Below are 16391 nucleotides of genomic sequence, written 5' to 3'. Positions count from 1 at the left end.
CAGCAGACGTTTTTCACCAAAGCAAAATCACAAAGTGAAGCTGCTGTGAAAGCAAGTTTCATTGTGGCCGAAGAGATCGCCAAATCAGGACGGCCGTTTACCGAGGGGGAATTCGTAAAGAATTGTATGATGAAAGTGTGCGACGTCCTTTGTCCAGATAAAACGCGAGCGTTTGCAAATGTAAGCCTCAGCAGAAACACTGTTGCTAATCGGGTTTGTGAGATGGCGACTGATTTGAAAACACAGTTGACTGAAAGAGCAAAAGATTTTGTTGCATACTCCCTTGCCGTGGATGAAACTACTGACGCGACTGACACTGCACAGCTGGCGATATTTATCCGTGGTGTGGATTCCAATTTGTGCGTAACAGAGGAAATACTGGACATTAAATCGATGCACGGGACAACGAAAGGAGAAGACATCTTTGGAAATGTATTTCAAAGTGTAACCGACATGAAACTGCCGTGGGAAAAACTCGTTGGACTTACAACAGATGGCGCACCTGCTATGTGTGGTGAAAAAAATGGACTGGTGGGAAGGATGCGCTCAAAGATGCGGGAGGAGAACTGTGCCGGTGAGTTGACAGTGTATCACTGCATCATACACCAGGAATCGCTGAGTGCTAAAGTCCTAAAAATGGATCATGTGATGAACACTGTAACACAAACCGTCAACTTTATCAGAGCCCACGGTTTAAATCACCGCCAATTCCAGTCTTTTCTGCGGGAAATAGATAGCGAGTTTGGCGATATGCCATATCATACGGAGGTCCGGTGGCTAAGTCGGGGAAAAGTTCTCAAAAGACACTTTGAGCTGCGAGAGGAAATCTGCCAGTTCATGGACAGTAAGGGGAAAGACTGCACAGTTCTGCGGGATGAAAAGTGGAAATGTGAGTTGGCGTTCCTGGCTGACATAACGTCGCATCTTAGCGCTTTAAACCTTCAACTCCAGGGACGGGAGCACATAATAACCGATATGCATGATGCAGTGAAGGCATTTCAAGTGAAGCTGCGCTTATGGGAGACACAAATGCACCAATGCAACTTGTCTCACTTTCCCTGTTGCCAAGTAATACGGAACCAAGAAAGTGCCACAGTTTTCCCAAATGCCACCTTTGCTGAAAAACTCAGCGCGCTGCGCACTGAGTTCGCACGGCGCTTCAGTGACTTTGAGGCACAGAAAAGTAACTTCGAGCTGCTTCGCAACCCATTTGCAGTCGATGTGGAAACCGCACCAGTAGAAATGCAGATGGAGCTGATAGAACTGCAATGTAACGGGACACTGAAGGCAAAGTACGACACTGCGGGGCCAGCACAGTTCACTCGCTTCATTCCTGAAGCGATGCCGCAGCTCCGCCAACATGCGGCTCGAATCCTGTCCATGTTTGGCAGCACATATCTGTGCGAGCAGCTGTTCTCTGTGATGAAAATTAACAAAACGTCACACAGGAGTCGCCTCACTGATGAACACCTGCAATCGATCCTGAGAATCTTCACAACACAGAACCTAACCCCAAACATAAACAAACTTGTTGCAAAGAAAAGACTCCAAGTATCAGGCTCTGACTAAATAGGACAAGAAAATGGAATGTTATGATTTGTTATGATTATACTTTTGCTTTAAATTCAATTTTTTATTTATATTTTCAGATTTTTTAATATTCCAGCATGTACAGATTTTGAATGTATTGTATTGACAGGATATTTTTTTATGAAGAGCAAAATATTTTAAGTTGAAATGTATTTATTTTGGAATGATATCCTGTATTTTGGTTCATATTAATGGTTAAAAAACATAAATATTTAGTCTGTTAAATAAATGGTTATACTGTTCGGCCCGCGAGTTTTGAGTTTTGGCCCCCTGTGCAATTGAGTTTGACACCCCTGGAATAGAGTGTTGGGCTCTGTGCAGCCGAGCCGGACACGTGGCTGAGCTCCCGAGCACAACAAAACCCGGTCTGGCCCTGCACAACAAAACCCGGTCTGGCCCTGCACAGTGTTGCCGGACTGGGCTGCAAGGCAGCTGCTGGCTCAGAATGCAGGGCGGATCCGGCTCCTCTACAGCTGCTCCCGAGTCCAGCCCGGGACTTCCCTGCAGCCCTCCCAGCCACTCTCTGCTAATCCCGGACATTGTGAGAGCTTTGCAAATTCCCCCCGGACGCTATTTTTAGCACACAAAAGGAGGACATGTCCGGGGAAATCCGGACGTATGGTAACCCTAGACAATACAGAAAATGCTCGGATGTCATTATATGAATCAAAGGGACACCCTGATGGGGAACACCGTGTGCAGTACGGGTCACCCATCTCCAAAAGGACACTGCAGAATTAGAGGAGGTTCAGACACCAGTAAGAAGAATGATGGGAGACCAGGTGGGACTTTCGTCAGAGAATAAGGGGACGTGAACAAGGGAGATTAGGGTGCTGCTATTCAATCCAGCTCTTGCTACAAGACCAATGGGGCCGCATAACAGAATTGAAAAATCAGCAAATTTGAAACTGATCGAAGGACCATGTTTTCCCACAACGCACAGTTAGCCTGCGGAACTCACTGCTATAGGTTGGGGGGGGGGCAAGTGGGGCAATTTGTCCTGGGCCCTGCGAGCATCTCTTTCCTGGCTAGAGGCGCCTCACCCGGCAGCAGTCCAGGACTTCGGTGGTGGGGGGGGCCCTTCAATTGCTCCGGGTCTGCGGCAGCATTTTGGCTGCGGGGGGGCCCTTCAGTGCTGCCGCAGACGCGGAGCGCCGCCCGGTGAATACAAGCGCCCCAGTGGGTGGCGCCTTTTTTTAGGTCTGCTCCCCCGCTTTGCCCCAGGCTCCCTGAATCCTCAGGGCGGCTCTGGTCCCCGCCACTCCTCACCTCCCTTAAAGCAGCTGTTCCCCTCCACCCCCAATGCCAGCTCACACCGATGGGGCTTTGCAGCATAGCCCAAGTTTCAGCCTATTTCACAGCTTGGGGGCGGGAAGGAGCGAATTCCAGACACAAAGGATGGAGGAATAGCTGGACTTGAAGCAGCCCTGACTGAGGCAGAAGTAGATGAGTGATCCTAAGAGCAATGGGGCTTAGGGGTTTTCCAAGTACTGCTGTCGGCACTGGAGTAGGAAACTCCCCAAAGGCCTGTATGAAACTGCCACCCCCCAAATTCTCCAAGTCCCCAGAAGGCACATGGTTTGGTAGCCTCCAAAATTCCCAAACTAGCACCACATCAACTAGTCTGGTGTGAATCCCATGGGCAAGAAGCTGGTTTTTTTAAGACAGTTGAGTTACCAGAAGCCCAGTTCAGTCTCTGTTCTCATCTGGGCCTGACGCTTTAGTAGCTGAACGCTGCCCAGTCATTAAGGGGTCTTCTCATCAGAGCAGGTAGGGAGCCAGGGCCTGGGACTTGATGACCTTTTGAGGTCCCTTCCAGGCCCACAATTCTATGACATGTTAATCTCGGTAACAAAGCACAAGGTGAATTAATTGACTTACCTAAGATCAAAGAGGAAATCTAAAACTGCGAATTGCACCCAAGTCTTCCTATTCCCCGTCTAATGCCCGTTCCACTAGACCATTCAGAATGAAGCAGTGACTGTGCCTTGCTAAGGGTCACAAGAGACCCCTACATTTTAAGATGCCCCTAGAGAATTGACAAGGCAGCGGGGAATCCTCAGACTGGCCCAGGGAACGACCTGTTACTCATGACCTAGAAAAGAACATAAACCAGACACACAACAGTTTGCACATGGAGCAATGTACCAAGGCTCGTGGTGGATTCTCCATCATTGACAATTTTTAAATCAAGATTGGATGTTTTTTTAAAAGATCTGCTCTAGGGATTGTGATGGGGGACGTTCTCTGGCCTATGTTATCCAGGAGGTCAGACAAGCTGATCACAAGGTCCCTTCTGGCCTTGCAGTCTATGAGCCTTAGTCCTGACTTAAAATCTGAACTCCAAAGAACCTGGCTGTCTAGAGCCACACGACACAACTGCATTAAACGTCTTAATGGTGAAATTTTTAAAAGCACCACAATTACTTGAGTTGTGCTGGAAAATAGAGGTAGTGGGGTATTTTTCGACAAGCTGTTTTTCACTGAAAAATGCCAAGTTGTCAAAAATTAGATGGTTAGGAAAACAGGGTTGGTTTCACCGAATCTCTTGACTCCAAATTTATTGGAGGAAAAATATTTTCAAATTTTTTAAACAAAATGTTTTGACACATTCAAACCAGAACGTTTTGGGGCTTTTGAGCCAGAACAACGTTTTCAGGAATGTTAAACGTGAAAAAAGTCACAATCAAAACATTTTGAAATTATTGAAGCCAACGGTTTCATTGGATGCAGAATTAATTTTTGGTTTGGTTTATTGACTCTTGACAATTTTCTAGAGTTTGACTCTTCATCTTGATTTGGGATGGGATAAAATTTTGAAATCTCCCAAATTCTCATGGATGGGAAAGGAGTTTCCCACCTAGCTCCACTCCAAAGCCACACAGACGCTTTTGAAAATCACATCCTCTGGGCCCACTTGTGTAGAACGAAGCATCTCCAAGCTCTGCCTATACACCAACTCAGCTGAGTCTCCAGGGTTGGCAACTCCTGCAATTTTTTGGCACTGTATTTGTTGCTTTTCGGCAAACCCCAGTTCTTTGAATGAGCTGATCTGAGATCCTCAGCTTTCTGCTGTGTTATTTTTTTAAGCAAGTTTCTAGCCCCCTGTTTCATGGCGTAAAGCTTAAAATTGTGACTCAAGTTCTCCCGAAAGACTCACAAACCAGAAGGCAACGAGAAAGAACCCAACATTTTTAAAACACATTTCATTTCTTTCATGATTTTTGTACATCTGGAGTTGACAGTAGTGGGTCTCGGGCTGTCATAGACTTGTAGATTCCAAGACCAGAAGGGATCTCTGTGAGAATCTCAGCTGACCTGTAAAACACAAGCCGTAGGACTGCCCTGCATTAATCCCTGTTCGAACCAGAGCAGATCTTCTAGAAAAACATCCAATCTTGATATTAAAAATTGCCCGTGATGGAGAATCCACCACGACCCTTTGTAAATTGTTCCAATGGTTAATTATCCTCAGTTAGAAATGTACACTATTTCTAGACAGAGTCTGTTACCTGTTTACACGTATTTATTGCACTATCTACTCGTTTGATTACAAGGTGTAAGAAGTAGGTAACAAGCTTACTAGTGTGCAAATGTTAGTTAGTGTTCATATCCTTTATCTGTAGTCCTACATGTGTCTTTGCCTCACTGTATATTCCTGGGTATTTCCATTAGTTGCCTCTTTGAAATTAAATACAATTTAATCCTCTTGTTCAAAATGGACTGAGGAGTTGTGAATAAAGCAGATTTCACTGTCACACTGACTCCACTTGGACTGCCTCTGCACCTCTGTCATTATCATAATTGGGCTGAACCATTTTTTGCCTTTGCTTAGACTTCACCAAAACAAAATTCACCTTTAGGCAAGAGCTCAGACATGACAGTTTTCAGCCCATAAAGGAAGAGTTCAGTAGGTGATGAGCTCGAGGAGTCAGTGATCTTCTCATGAACTCCGTCAACAAAAATGAACTCTGCCCATTCTGCGTGCCAGAATGAGAAGCCACTCTCAGGAGCTGGTGCACATGTTCAAAAGGTGATGATGTCATGCATGATCCCTGGATTTAGATAAAACAAGTTTATTATAGAAAACTATATTTTAAGTGATTACAAGTACTGAGGCATAAAAGTCAGAATTGGTTACAAAGAAAGTAAAAAGATAAACCACCTGCTAATGCTTAACTCAACAAGCTAAATGAACTTCAAAGCAAAAACATTTCTCTCACCATAAGCTGCCAGCAGTCTGGCTGGATTGCTTCAGCCAGGACCTCTCACACTGTTCAATGATGCTTCCTTTGTCTTTCAAACATTGTAGCTGCGATGGGGGGAGAGAAGTAATTTGTGTTGTGTGCGTTCTCTATTTTTAAACAATTCTCCCTTCTTTGAGGATTATCTCCAGTTGGGGTTCAGACGACAGCCAGTCTGCTTACACAGGACGTCCAGCTGTTTCCGTTGCCAATATGTAAAGTTCTTGCTCACACCCTTCTTCCTCCCAAAGAGTGGCCGCTTAACTAGGTGATAGTCCATGATAGTTCATTTGATTATGCTGATATCTCCCTGGGACACCAATGTGTCTTTGTCTCTGAAGAACAGGTTTGGGCCTGATTTTCTAACTCTGGAATATGTCACAGTGATGTTATACAGTAGAATCATATACATATACAAACAATGATACTGCAAATATTTTACCCAGACAATAATATTCAGCAGATTACGAGTTCTCAAATGATACCTCACAAGGCATACTTTGTACAAAAATTATCGTTAGCTTGTAAAAAGGATGAACATAGGGGTACAGTCTGTCCCACCCACAATTAAGCTGGCTGCACCAGATCAATAATCATCCTGTGACTCTCTCAGACTCCTGGAACAAAGCCATACACTGTGGTCATGGACATTCAGCACTATGGACCTCCGCCATCTAAATGTATTGTTGTTAATGTCTGCCTGGAAAATCCAGAGCCCAGCCAGCTGCCAGGTATTATTATGTAGATTAATATAAACCCAGAGACCCCGGTAAACGTCTGAGTCCCATTGGGCCGGGCGCTGCCCAGACACACAGTGAGACAATCCCTGCCCCAGCTGAGATCAGGGTCCCATTGTGCTGAGTTGCACAGACACAACCACAGTCCCATCCTCCTGCATACGCACCCACATATGAGCTTTCTAATTCCCAAAAGGTTAACATGCTTTGAGGTGTAGATAACACAGAGCTGTGTTGCAATTGGACTTTATTTTCCCCTTTAATGCTAGTTTATGGCATTACATTTTCCCATTTGTATAGAGAAAGGCAAGTCCTAGTGTTTTTGTGAGAGCAGTGCCATCTGGTGGCTATGCAAGGTACTACAATATAGAAAATGCAGTAAAATAAGTCTTTTTTATTTGCTAATTTGCTGCTTTGTGGTGTAAAGGGCTTGGCAGTCTCTCCCCCCCCCCCCTTCTTAGATCAATAATATTTTTTATACTTTTTAAAAGTTTTATTTGGTCAATATTTTTGAAACATAAGTTGGTTTGTTTGGGGAATATTTTTGATCAAATTGCCCTTTTCTCAACATCAGTATTTTTCATTTAAAATTTCTTTTTAAACTTTACCATTATTTTTAGCAAATTTTCCCTTGAACATTTGTTGTTTGTCGCTTTCCTTTTGTAAACTAATTTTTTAAAAAATATGAAATAAATAAAAATGCACCATGTGACTAAGCTGCCAAAAACATTAAAATATCCTTATTGTGAAAATGAGAGATGATAAACTATACAAAGTGACAATTGATTAAAAATGGGAAATGAAGAGCAGTGGTTAGAAATCACAAATGATGCAAAAGTCACAAGAATACGAGAACCGCGTCGGCGTGGTCAGCAATGTTCTGATTTGTTTGGTCAGAAAAAGCCAACTCATTAAAACGGAAACTGTTCAAGAGCCGTTGTCAGCTTTCATGAAACACCTGATAGAAGAACATTGGGTTAAAAAAGTTCCAAGGTTGTCAGGGAGATGCTGAAGGAGGAATAGTCAGAAAAGCAGGAGAAGACCCGGGAGAGCAGAGGAGATGGCAGAGAGACCAGATCCAGGAGAACAAGGATGTGAAAGTGTCCCTCCCACTCAGCTAGGTGGAGAACAAGGGAACTGAAGTATTGGGCGTGAGAGGCAGAAAGCGGAAGGGGGTGAAGAGAAGGGCGTGAAGGAGCCAGGGAATCAATGATGGTGGAAGGGGATTCAGGCGGAGGAAGAGGTGTGTTCTTGCTGGACCCGAGTCAGTGATGCAGTGTTTACATCCATGAGATGTGCCTTTGCCCTTGGACCTGATTTGCACATGCATTTACCCGAGTTGAAGACACAAATAGCTGGTTTGAGGATGCATGTACGTCTCCACAGGCACATCCGCTCCTGGAAGTCTGGCCCGAAGCCTGAAACCCAAGGCAGTGTACTGGTCTGTTACAGGAATGAGTGTCTCTAATGCCACTGTTTATAGCGGCATGGCTTCCTTCTCGCAAATCCATTTGAATTCAGCACTGCAGGTTTCAGAGTGAATCCGATTCCCTTTTATCACCCCGCAGCTGTTCACGTCAGCAGGACCCGTTACTGGGAACCTGTAAAACAGGGGAAAGGAAGTCAATGAGCCAAATTCAGACCCTCAGTAACTCTGCTGAAATCAATGGAGTTGATTACATCAGGGACAAATTTGTCCTTAATGTGCTTAGATTAAATGAAAGGAATCTAGAGTAGTTGGGTCTTCGTTCTAATCCAATGGGCAGTTTGAATTCTTTCCTGAGCTCTGTGTAACACATGCTAGCACAGGGTAGCTCTTTGTCCCCATCTAGTGGCTACACCATAGATAGAGGTTTATGAAGCTGCTACTGGAGCTAAGCAAATACTTGATTTTTTTTCAGTTTTGGCGCTAAACTGACGAAAAAAATTGTTTGGTTCAAACCAAAACTGATTTTTTCCCCCTAGGTTTTTCTTTCTGGAATGAAAAACTGAACAGGGAAAAAAAAATCATTATGAGTCAAAAAACATCCCTACGTTAAATGAAATGCAAATATATACACATTATTTTTTGTTTTGTTTTGGGAATTTTTACATCTTTTTTAATACACCGCTAAATTTTGAAACAAAGCATAATTTCAAAATGAAAAGTTTCAACACTGCATTTCAAACAGTCAAGCAAACCATTTTAACTTTTTGGCGGGGAAAAATTGGCAGCCAAAACTATTTGCTAATTTGGGATGACTTCACAAACAGTTTACTTGCCCCCCAAAATACATTATTTTTTCCAATGAATTTACTGGTCACTGACAAAAATTCACCGTTGTAGTTGCTAGAGTCTCTACATTCACAGAGCAGGGCCTGGAGCTGAAGCAATCTTGCAGTTTGGGTTGTTTAGATACACGGCTACATGTGTTCAAGGCCTATGAATAGCTAAACCAGAGGGGGCCATTACATATGCTTAAAAAAAAATAGCAACCACCAGGCAACACTCACAGAGTTTGGTCTAACACGGAGCTGTCCACCCACATCCAGTTCTTCTCTGCAGATGTAACACTGAGCCCAAGCCAGACATGATATTTACCATGTGTGACGTTCTGTATGAACTCCTGTGGGGTGAAGACAGAGGGTGAGTACAACCTGCTAGGGCTAGATGACACAGGGTGGGAGTGCCAAGTGTCTAGGGGAATTAGGAGCAGAAGCAACAGTGACAGTCACTTGTCACCCCATTGACAGGGACTTATGCTCCTAACTCCCTTTTGAGCTTCTGAAAATCACACCCAGAGCGGTTAATATACCTCTCTGCCTCCTGCCCGGCTGTTCCCGTGCTTGGATGCTGATGGGGAAGGGGCATCCATCAGCATGAGGCAGGAGGAGGAATAAGCAGAGGCAGTGGGGACAGATGGGGTTGGGGCTCTCCCATCCCCCTGTTGATGGGGAGCAAAGCGTGTGGGAGCTACGCCAGCCGTTATGCCGCATTAGCATCCTCAGGAAGAAATGTCCTTCGCCTCTTCACATCTGGGACCATGTAAGCAGTGACCCCCTCCAGCAGAAGTCTCGCCCCCTCTGTTTTACTTTACCATCTCCTCCTGGTCTTGGATCACTAGCTTTCGAGAGCTCTTCGCGGAGCAGTCATCACAGCTCTCCTTCCAGTTTTTGCTGTCTTTGGAAAACCAGTAACACTTTCCCCTGTGTGACAGCCAGTCCATAGGGCAGAATTTGCAGCCGGAGCCGTCTGGAGAGAGATGTGGCGAGACACAGCAGTAATGATTCTTGGTCCCAGGGAACGTGCTTACAACAGCTCAGAGAGGGTTAGGCACTGTCGTAGAAATTCCTGTCCGTTCCAGCTGAGGAATAAGGAGAGACGGACACAACCTATAGCTGACCCTCTGTGTACGTGACAAATTTGCCTCCTGGCAGTTAAGTAGAATAATTTTATATCAGCACTATCGGTGATCCCATCCGGAGCCTTTCTCAATGTTTAACAAGGAGATCTGGTCAGAACATTTTCTTTAAAACTGTTTTCCAGTAGAAAAGCTGTTTCAACAAAATGTTCTTATAAAACCGTGTCAGTTTTGACACATATTCTCACAGAAAAAGAAGTTCCAGAATAACAAGTTTTTTTATTGTTTTTTATTTTCAAAATTTCACTTTGAATTTTATTTTATGGATTCTTATCCAGCAGTATCGAAATGTTGGACTTAGATGATTAACTGCCACTTGAGGAGCCTAAGTCCCTTTGTGGATCTAGCCCCAGGGTCCTCACTCAGCGTCACCCACTGTCACTATCGCTGCACCCTCGAGCGTCACCCAGAACCACCCGGGCATTGTCAGCCACAGGCATCAGCCAGAACTAGCTCGGCACACTCAGCCTCAGCCATACACGGCTACCTCCGCGCTGCCCCGATCTCCGCTCCTCCCGCAGGCCGGAGCAAAACCGGCATGACGCCCTCAGCCTGACAAAACAGAGCCACTTGCTTCCCAAACGCACGGGCCGTGTGACAGGCAGACGTGCTGCTGGTGTTACCAGAGAGCGTCTGAGGTCACTGCTCAGGTTTCTGTGTGAGAGTTGGGTGAAGTTGGATGCCTAGTGCTTTCTGGTACCCGTTGGAGGTGGGAGTGAAGGCCTTAGAGAGCACTGGAGTGTGTTACTGACAGTGCCGTAGCAACATGACTGTGCCTTTGGGGGGATGGCTACGGGGTACCCTGATGAAATCTGAACTATCACTAAATACGGTCTTTGGGGAGTTCATTGAACTAGTATCTTAGATCAACCTGTCCTGCTCACTAGAGCCCGGGGGGAATTCAGCACATAGTAAATTTGCCAAATAATGCATTTTTTTTTGCACTCTATCTATTCACAATATTGGGTTGAATTACACATATCGTTTTGGCCCCAACTTTGTTTTTTTTTTCCTGGAAAAAGACAAAATGGTTCATTTCAGCCATATCAAAATGTGTCATTTTGATCTCTCATTTTTGAAACAGTATTTCAACTTCCAGTCTGGCTATTATAAAAATAAATACATTTTAAAAGGGTGAAAGACCTCTGAAAAATGTAAAAAAAAAAAAAAAAAAAAAAAAAAAAAAGTTTTAGGCTGACAAAATGAAGCCAAAATGAAGTTTTTCATTTTTTCCAATACATTGAAAATTTTCCAAAAAAATCCAGTTTTGGTTTGAACTGAACTGTTGTTTATTTTTTCTCCCCCCTGCCTCCCTTTGCCCCTTTTTTTGGTTCAACGCCTGAACCAAAAAATCAATTATTCGCTCAGCAATTCTGCTCAATTGCCCTCACTGACCACTGGAGGTCACTGTGCCCCACAATCCCCACTGAGAGGTGTCTGCCATTGGTGCTAGTTGGCCGGCAAACATTGTCCAAGTTAGATCACAAAAGTATTTGTTTGTCTGTCCGTAGCCAGCACTTCCCCCCTTCCCCTGATGCCACCAGACTAGGAATTCAAGCACCCAATGTCTGCCCTTCCTCCAGCCACTGCTAGGACTGGGGAGGCTTGGAAAGAAATTTCCTTCCTCTGAGCCCACTTGGATGGGGGAGGTCGGATATGGCCGTGTCTCCTACCCCTGGCCAGGGCTTTCTCTGATGGCCTGGCCTCTGCTGGGATCTGGTCCCAGATGCTAATATCCATATCCATGTTTCTGCTCAACCTTCCTGATCCCCCCCGGCCTCCCTCCCATTGGTGGGGATGGGGAAAGATGCCCCAGGCTCATCTTCTCCTAGCCTGAGGTTGGAGGAAGGAGACTCTCTCAGCAGCACCACTTCTCACAGACTCATAGAAATGTCGGGCTGGACGGGACCTTGAGAGGTCATAAAGCCCAGCCCCCTTCGCTGAGGCAGGACCAAGTAAACCTAAACCATGCCTGACAGGTGTTTGTCCAAACTGATCTTAAAAACCTCCAATGACGGGATTCCACAATCTTCCTTGGAAGCCTGTTCCAGAGCTCAATTATCCACAGAGTTAGAAAGTTCTTCCCAATATCTAACCTGAATCTCCATTGCTGCAGATGAAGCCCGTTACTTCTCATCCTGCCTTCAGTGGCCATGGAGAACAACTGATCCCCGTTGTCTTTATAACAGCCCTTAACGTATTTGTTATCCTTGGAGGAAATATGGGAGAAGATCCCCTTCTTGCCTCCCCCATCCACAGTGCCCGGCCTCTGGCCTCATTGAGTGAGAGAAAATCTCCAGGGCCCCCCGAGGACTGGAATGGGAGGAGGAAAGAGGCTAGCAGGCTGGTCTGCCCATGGCCTGCCTCCTTCAAACAGGCCCCACTCCGCCTGTGCGGTGCATGGAACATGCCGAGGGGCTCAGAGCCACAGTGAGATGCGGTTACCTGCTGAGGGGCTCTGGGCTGAGTGACACAGACTCTGCTTCAGGCGAGACACCAAGTCCTCCAGGCTCCTGTTGCATTCTCTGCCGGGGGAGTGTCTCTGGGAGACACCGCTGCTCTCAGGGACCGATGAGACTGCGCCAGTGTCCGTCTGCAGGGAGCGGCCCTGGAAAACTTCCAAGCAGCAGACAAGTGAGTTGTTGTTACTGTTACTGTTATGGCCACAGGAGCTCGGGTTGTGCACTTTAGGGGTTACTGATGTATAAGCTCCCAGGGCTTTTCTGAGGTCCCTTGTGCTGCACAGCAGCTGCCCCTAAGGAAGGCTAATGGCCAGGACACCTGTCCAGACCATGCAGTCCTAGGGGAGCAGCTTGGACTATGGGGGTTTCCCCACTGCCTAAGTTAGCTCTGACATTCAACAGTGGAGAGAGATGAGCAATTGGTGTTTCAGGCTCTCAAAGAGGGAGGGACCCCCTATCAGGTACAAATACCTGTCCCCAACTTCTCTCAATTCACTGGGTTGTGGAACCCATGTCCCTTGTCTAGCGAGAGCTATTTAGGTGATGGTGAGACCCTCTGTTATAAAACAGTTTCATTGTCCTTGATTTACATAATCAGGGTAACAACACTTTATTCCTCCTGCCCCAATAACAGAGAAACTGGGGATCCCACCCCATCCAAAGTAACCACTTTCAGTTGCTGTTGTCTCATTCCAGGCGGGTGGGTGTGCCTATGCAAACAAGATCAGCCCCTGGAGTTCTTTTCCACACTCGCCATAATTCACCACCAGATGTCAGGGTAGAGCTCATCCTGACTCTGCTTACACTTAAATAGAAAATATGGTGCAATAGCCATGTTGGTTCACATAAACTGAGTTATGTCTCCAGCATTCTTAACAGCCTCATTAAGTTCTTCTAAAATTGGCTTTGCCAGTGACTGGCTTATAAAGCTTTCTGCATGCTGACGCAGTCCAGAGGCATGGTGTTTTGCAGCCTTTTCATATAGGTTGTCAGTATTGGCTTAGCTAATCAGTCTGGCAAACCAAGCGCCTCCACTTTTACTATATAAATCCATGACATGCCCACATCTCGAATACTGCGTGCAGTTCTGGTCACCTCATCTCAAAAAAGATATATTGGAATTGGAAAAGGTTCAGAGAAGGGCAACAAAAATGCTTAGGGGCATGGAACAGATTCCATATGAGGAGAGATTAAAAAGACTGGGACTTTTCAGCTTTTGAAAAGAGACGGCTAAGAGGGGATATGCTAGAGGCTTATAAAATCTTGGCCATTGTGGAGAAAATGAATAAGGAAGTGTTATTTACCCCTTCACATTTAACACAAGAAGCAGGGGTCACCCAATGAAATGAATAGGCAGCAAGTATTTCTCTACACAACGCACAGTCACCCGTGGAACTTTTTGCCAGGGATGTTGTGAAAGCCAAAATTATAACAGGGTTCAAAAAAGAACTAGATAAGTTCATGGAGGATGGGTCCATCAATGGCTATTAGCCAAGATGGGCAGGGATGCAACACCATGCTCTGAGTGTCCCTAGTCTCTGTTCGCCAGAACCTGGGAGTGGACAACAGGGGATGGATCGCTCGATGATTCCCTGTTCTGTTCATTCCCAATGCAGCACCTGGAATCGTCACTGTCGGAAGATAGGATACTGGGATAAATGGACCATTGGTCTGACCCAATATGCCATTCTTATATAAAAAATAATTATAATAATCAAAAAGTTTAGTACATAAACTCTCCAAGATAATGACCTCTTGAGATAGCGACTAAGTGAGATAATGACCTTGGCAAATAATGCATTTCAAAATCTTGGCCTACTAGGAAATGTATATTTATCTAAGTTTCCCAGTCACAAATCTAGCATCCTGGAGCAAAGTCACTAAAACATAATCCAATGCTCTGGCTGTTGTTGTTTGTTGTGCCGCCGTTCACTCTACCGCTCCGTCTCCAATGGCCCGGCACTGTCATCTTCTGCTGCCACCTGCCACTGTGACCTCTGCGAGTTGGTCCCTCGAGGTTCCACCAGTACTCAGTGATTTCAGCTCTCAGTGGGGGAACCTCGGTGTTAGTGCAGGCTGGGCCGTCTCTTCCACAGAAGTGCTGTCCTGCAGCAGGTCTAAGCACTTGGACCTGTTATCAGTGATTTCAGCTCTAGTGGTCACTTAACAAACCAAAAAACTCACTATGAAGCCTAATCATCTCTCTCTAAACAGGAGAGAGAGGCAGGTCAAATAGTGCCTGTGTCTCTTAGGCAGAGCCCACAGCACCAAGCAAAACACCTGTGCCCCACCCCCTCTCTCTGTGCTAGGATCTGGCATCCAAACCTTCTGCTTATCGAATGCAGTTCAGTTGAGGGTGACCAGAGCTTAATTTGTAACGAAAGTGGTGCTGGTGCTCAAGCAAGTTTGTTACTTTCATAACTGATGTGACCAGCCCAGAGATCACAGGGCTCTGAACTGCCGAGCCTGGAGGTGCCGGGGTGCAGCACAAATTAAGCACTGAGGGACACCCCCTCATTCAGTCAGGCTAAGTACAGTTCTGCTGCCCTTTACTCAGACAATCAGGAGAACAACATTTCATGACCCCACATTTAATACTTCAAGTGATTTGTAACCCAACACCAGCCAAAATCAATCACTTGTGCAGCACAGCTCTGTCTGCTGGATACCTCGGCAGAGTAGGTGTGTTCATGTAAATACAATCTGGTCTGAAGCCTTCACCCCTCCCCGGCTCATCACTAGCTGTCAGGGGAGAGCTCAGTCAGACCTTGCTTCCAAATCATCATTTTAAATTATACGGTAGGCCAATATAGCCAAAACGAATGTGCCAACATTGTCATAAATAACAGCTGTGTGAGGAAGCTGGTCTTTGTTCAGACTTTTCAAACCCATTGTGCTTTCTCAGGTACAAATGTTTTCTCATATACTGTGTAACTTTTAAAGTGAGTATTAATGTTTGAATTTCAATTAAAATTTCCAACCAACAACTAAATTGGCAACACTGCATGTAAGGGTGGGGGGGACGAGTGTTGGGGAAATTCACGGGGGGTCTAGGAAAACCCCTGGGAGGGTGATCAATTGTTCTCCATATCCACTGAAGGCAGGAGGAGAAGTAATGGGCTGAATCTGTAGCAAGGGCGATTCGGGTTCAATATTAGGAAGAACTTTCTAACTGTGAGAGAAATTAAACTCTGGACCAGGCTTCCAAGAGAGGTTGTGAAATCCTCATCACTGGAGGTGTTTAAGGACAGGTTGGATCAGGGCCGGCTCCAAGCACCAGTTTAACAAGCAGGTGCTTGGGGCGGCCAAGGGAGAGGGGCGGCACCTGCGGCAATTCGGGGGCGGCAGGTCCCTCGCTCCCTCTAGGAGCGAAGGACCTGCCGCTGAACTGCCGCTGCCGATCGCGGCTTTTTTTTTTTTTTTTTTGCTTGGGGCGGCAGAAATGCTGGAGCCGGCCCTGGGGTGGATAAACACCTGTCAGGGATGGTCTAGGTGTATTTGGTCCTGCCTCATTGCAGAGGGTTGGACTTGATACTTATTCCCCATTTTGTAGCTGTGCATTTGATTTTTTCTTCCTAAATAAAGCAATGTGCACTTGTCTTTACTAAAAAGAACAGGAGTACGTGTGGTACCTTAGAGACTAACAAATTTGAGCATAAGCATAAGTCTCTAAGGTGCCACAAGTACTCCTGTTCTTTTTGCGGATACAGACTAACACGGCTGCTACTCTGAAACTTGTCTTTACTGAATTTCATCATGTCAATTTCAGACCAATTCTCCAATTTGTCAAGGTCGTTTTGAATTCTGATGCTGCCTCCAAAGTGCTTTCAACCCCTCTCAGTGTGGTGTCATCTGCAAAATTTATCAGCAGACGCTCCACTCCATTGCCCAAATTCACTAATTACTTCTGAAAAGTGTGGTCTAGGGCCTCACAGGGGAGGAAAAACACTCTTAAAA

Source organism: Chrysemys picta, chromosome 12, assembly GCF_011386835.1.
Source record: "Chrysemys picta bellii isolate R12L10 chromosome 12, ASM1138683v2, whole genome shotgun sequence".
NCBI lineage: Eukaryota > Metazoa > Chordata > Testudines > Emydidae > Chrysemys > Chrysemys picta.
Note: the sequence above shows the minus strand (reverse complement) of the source record.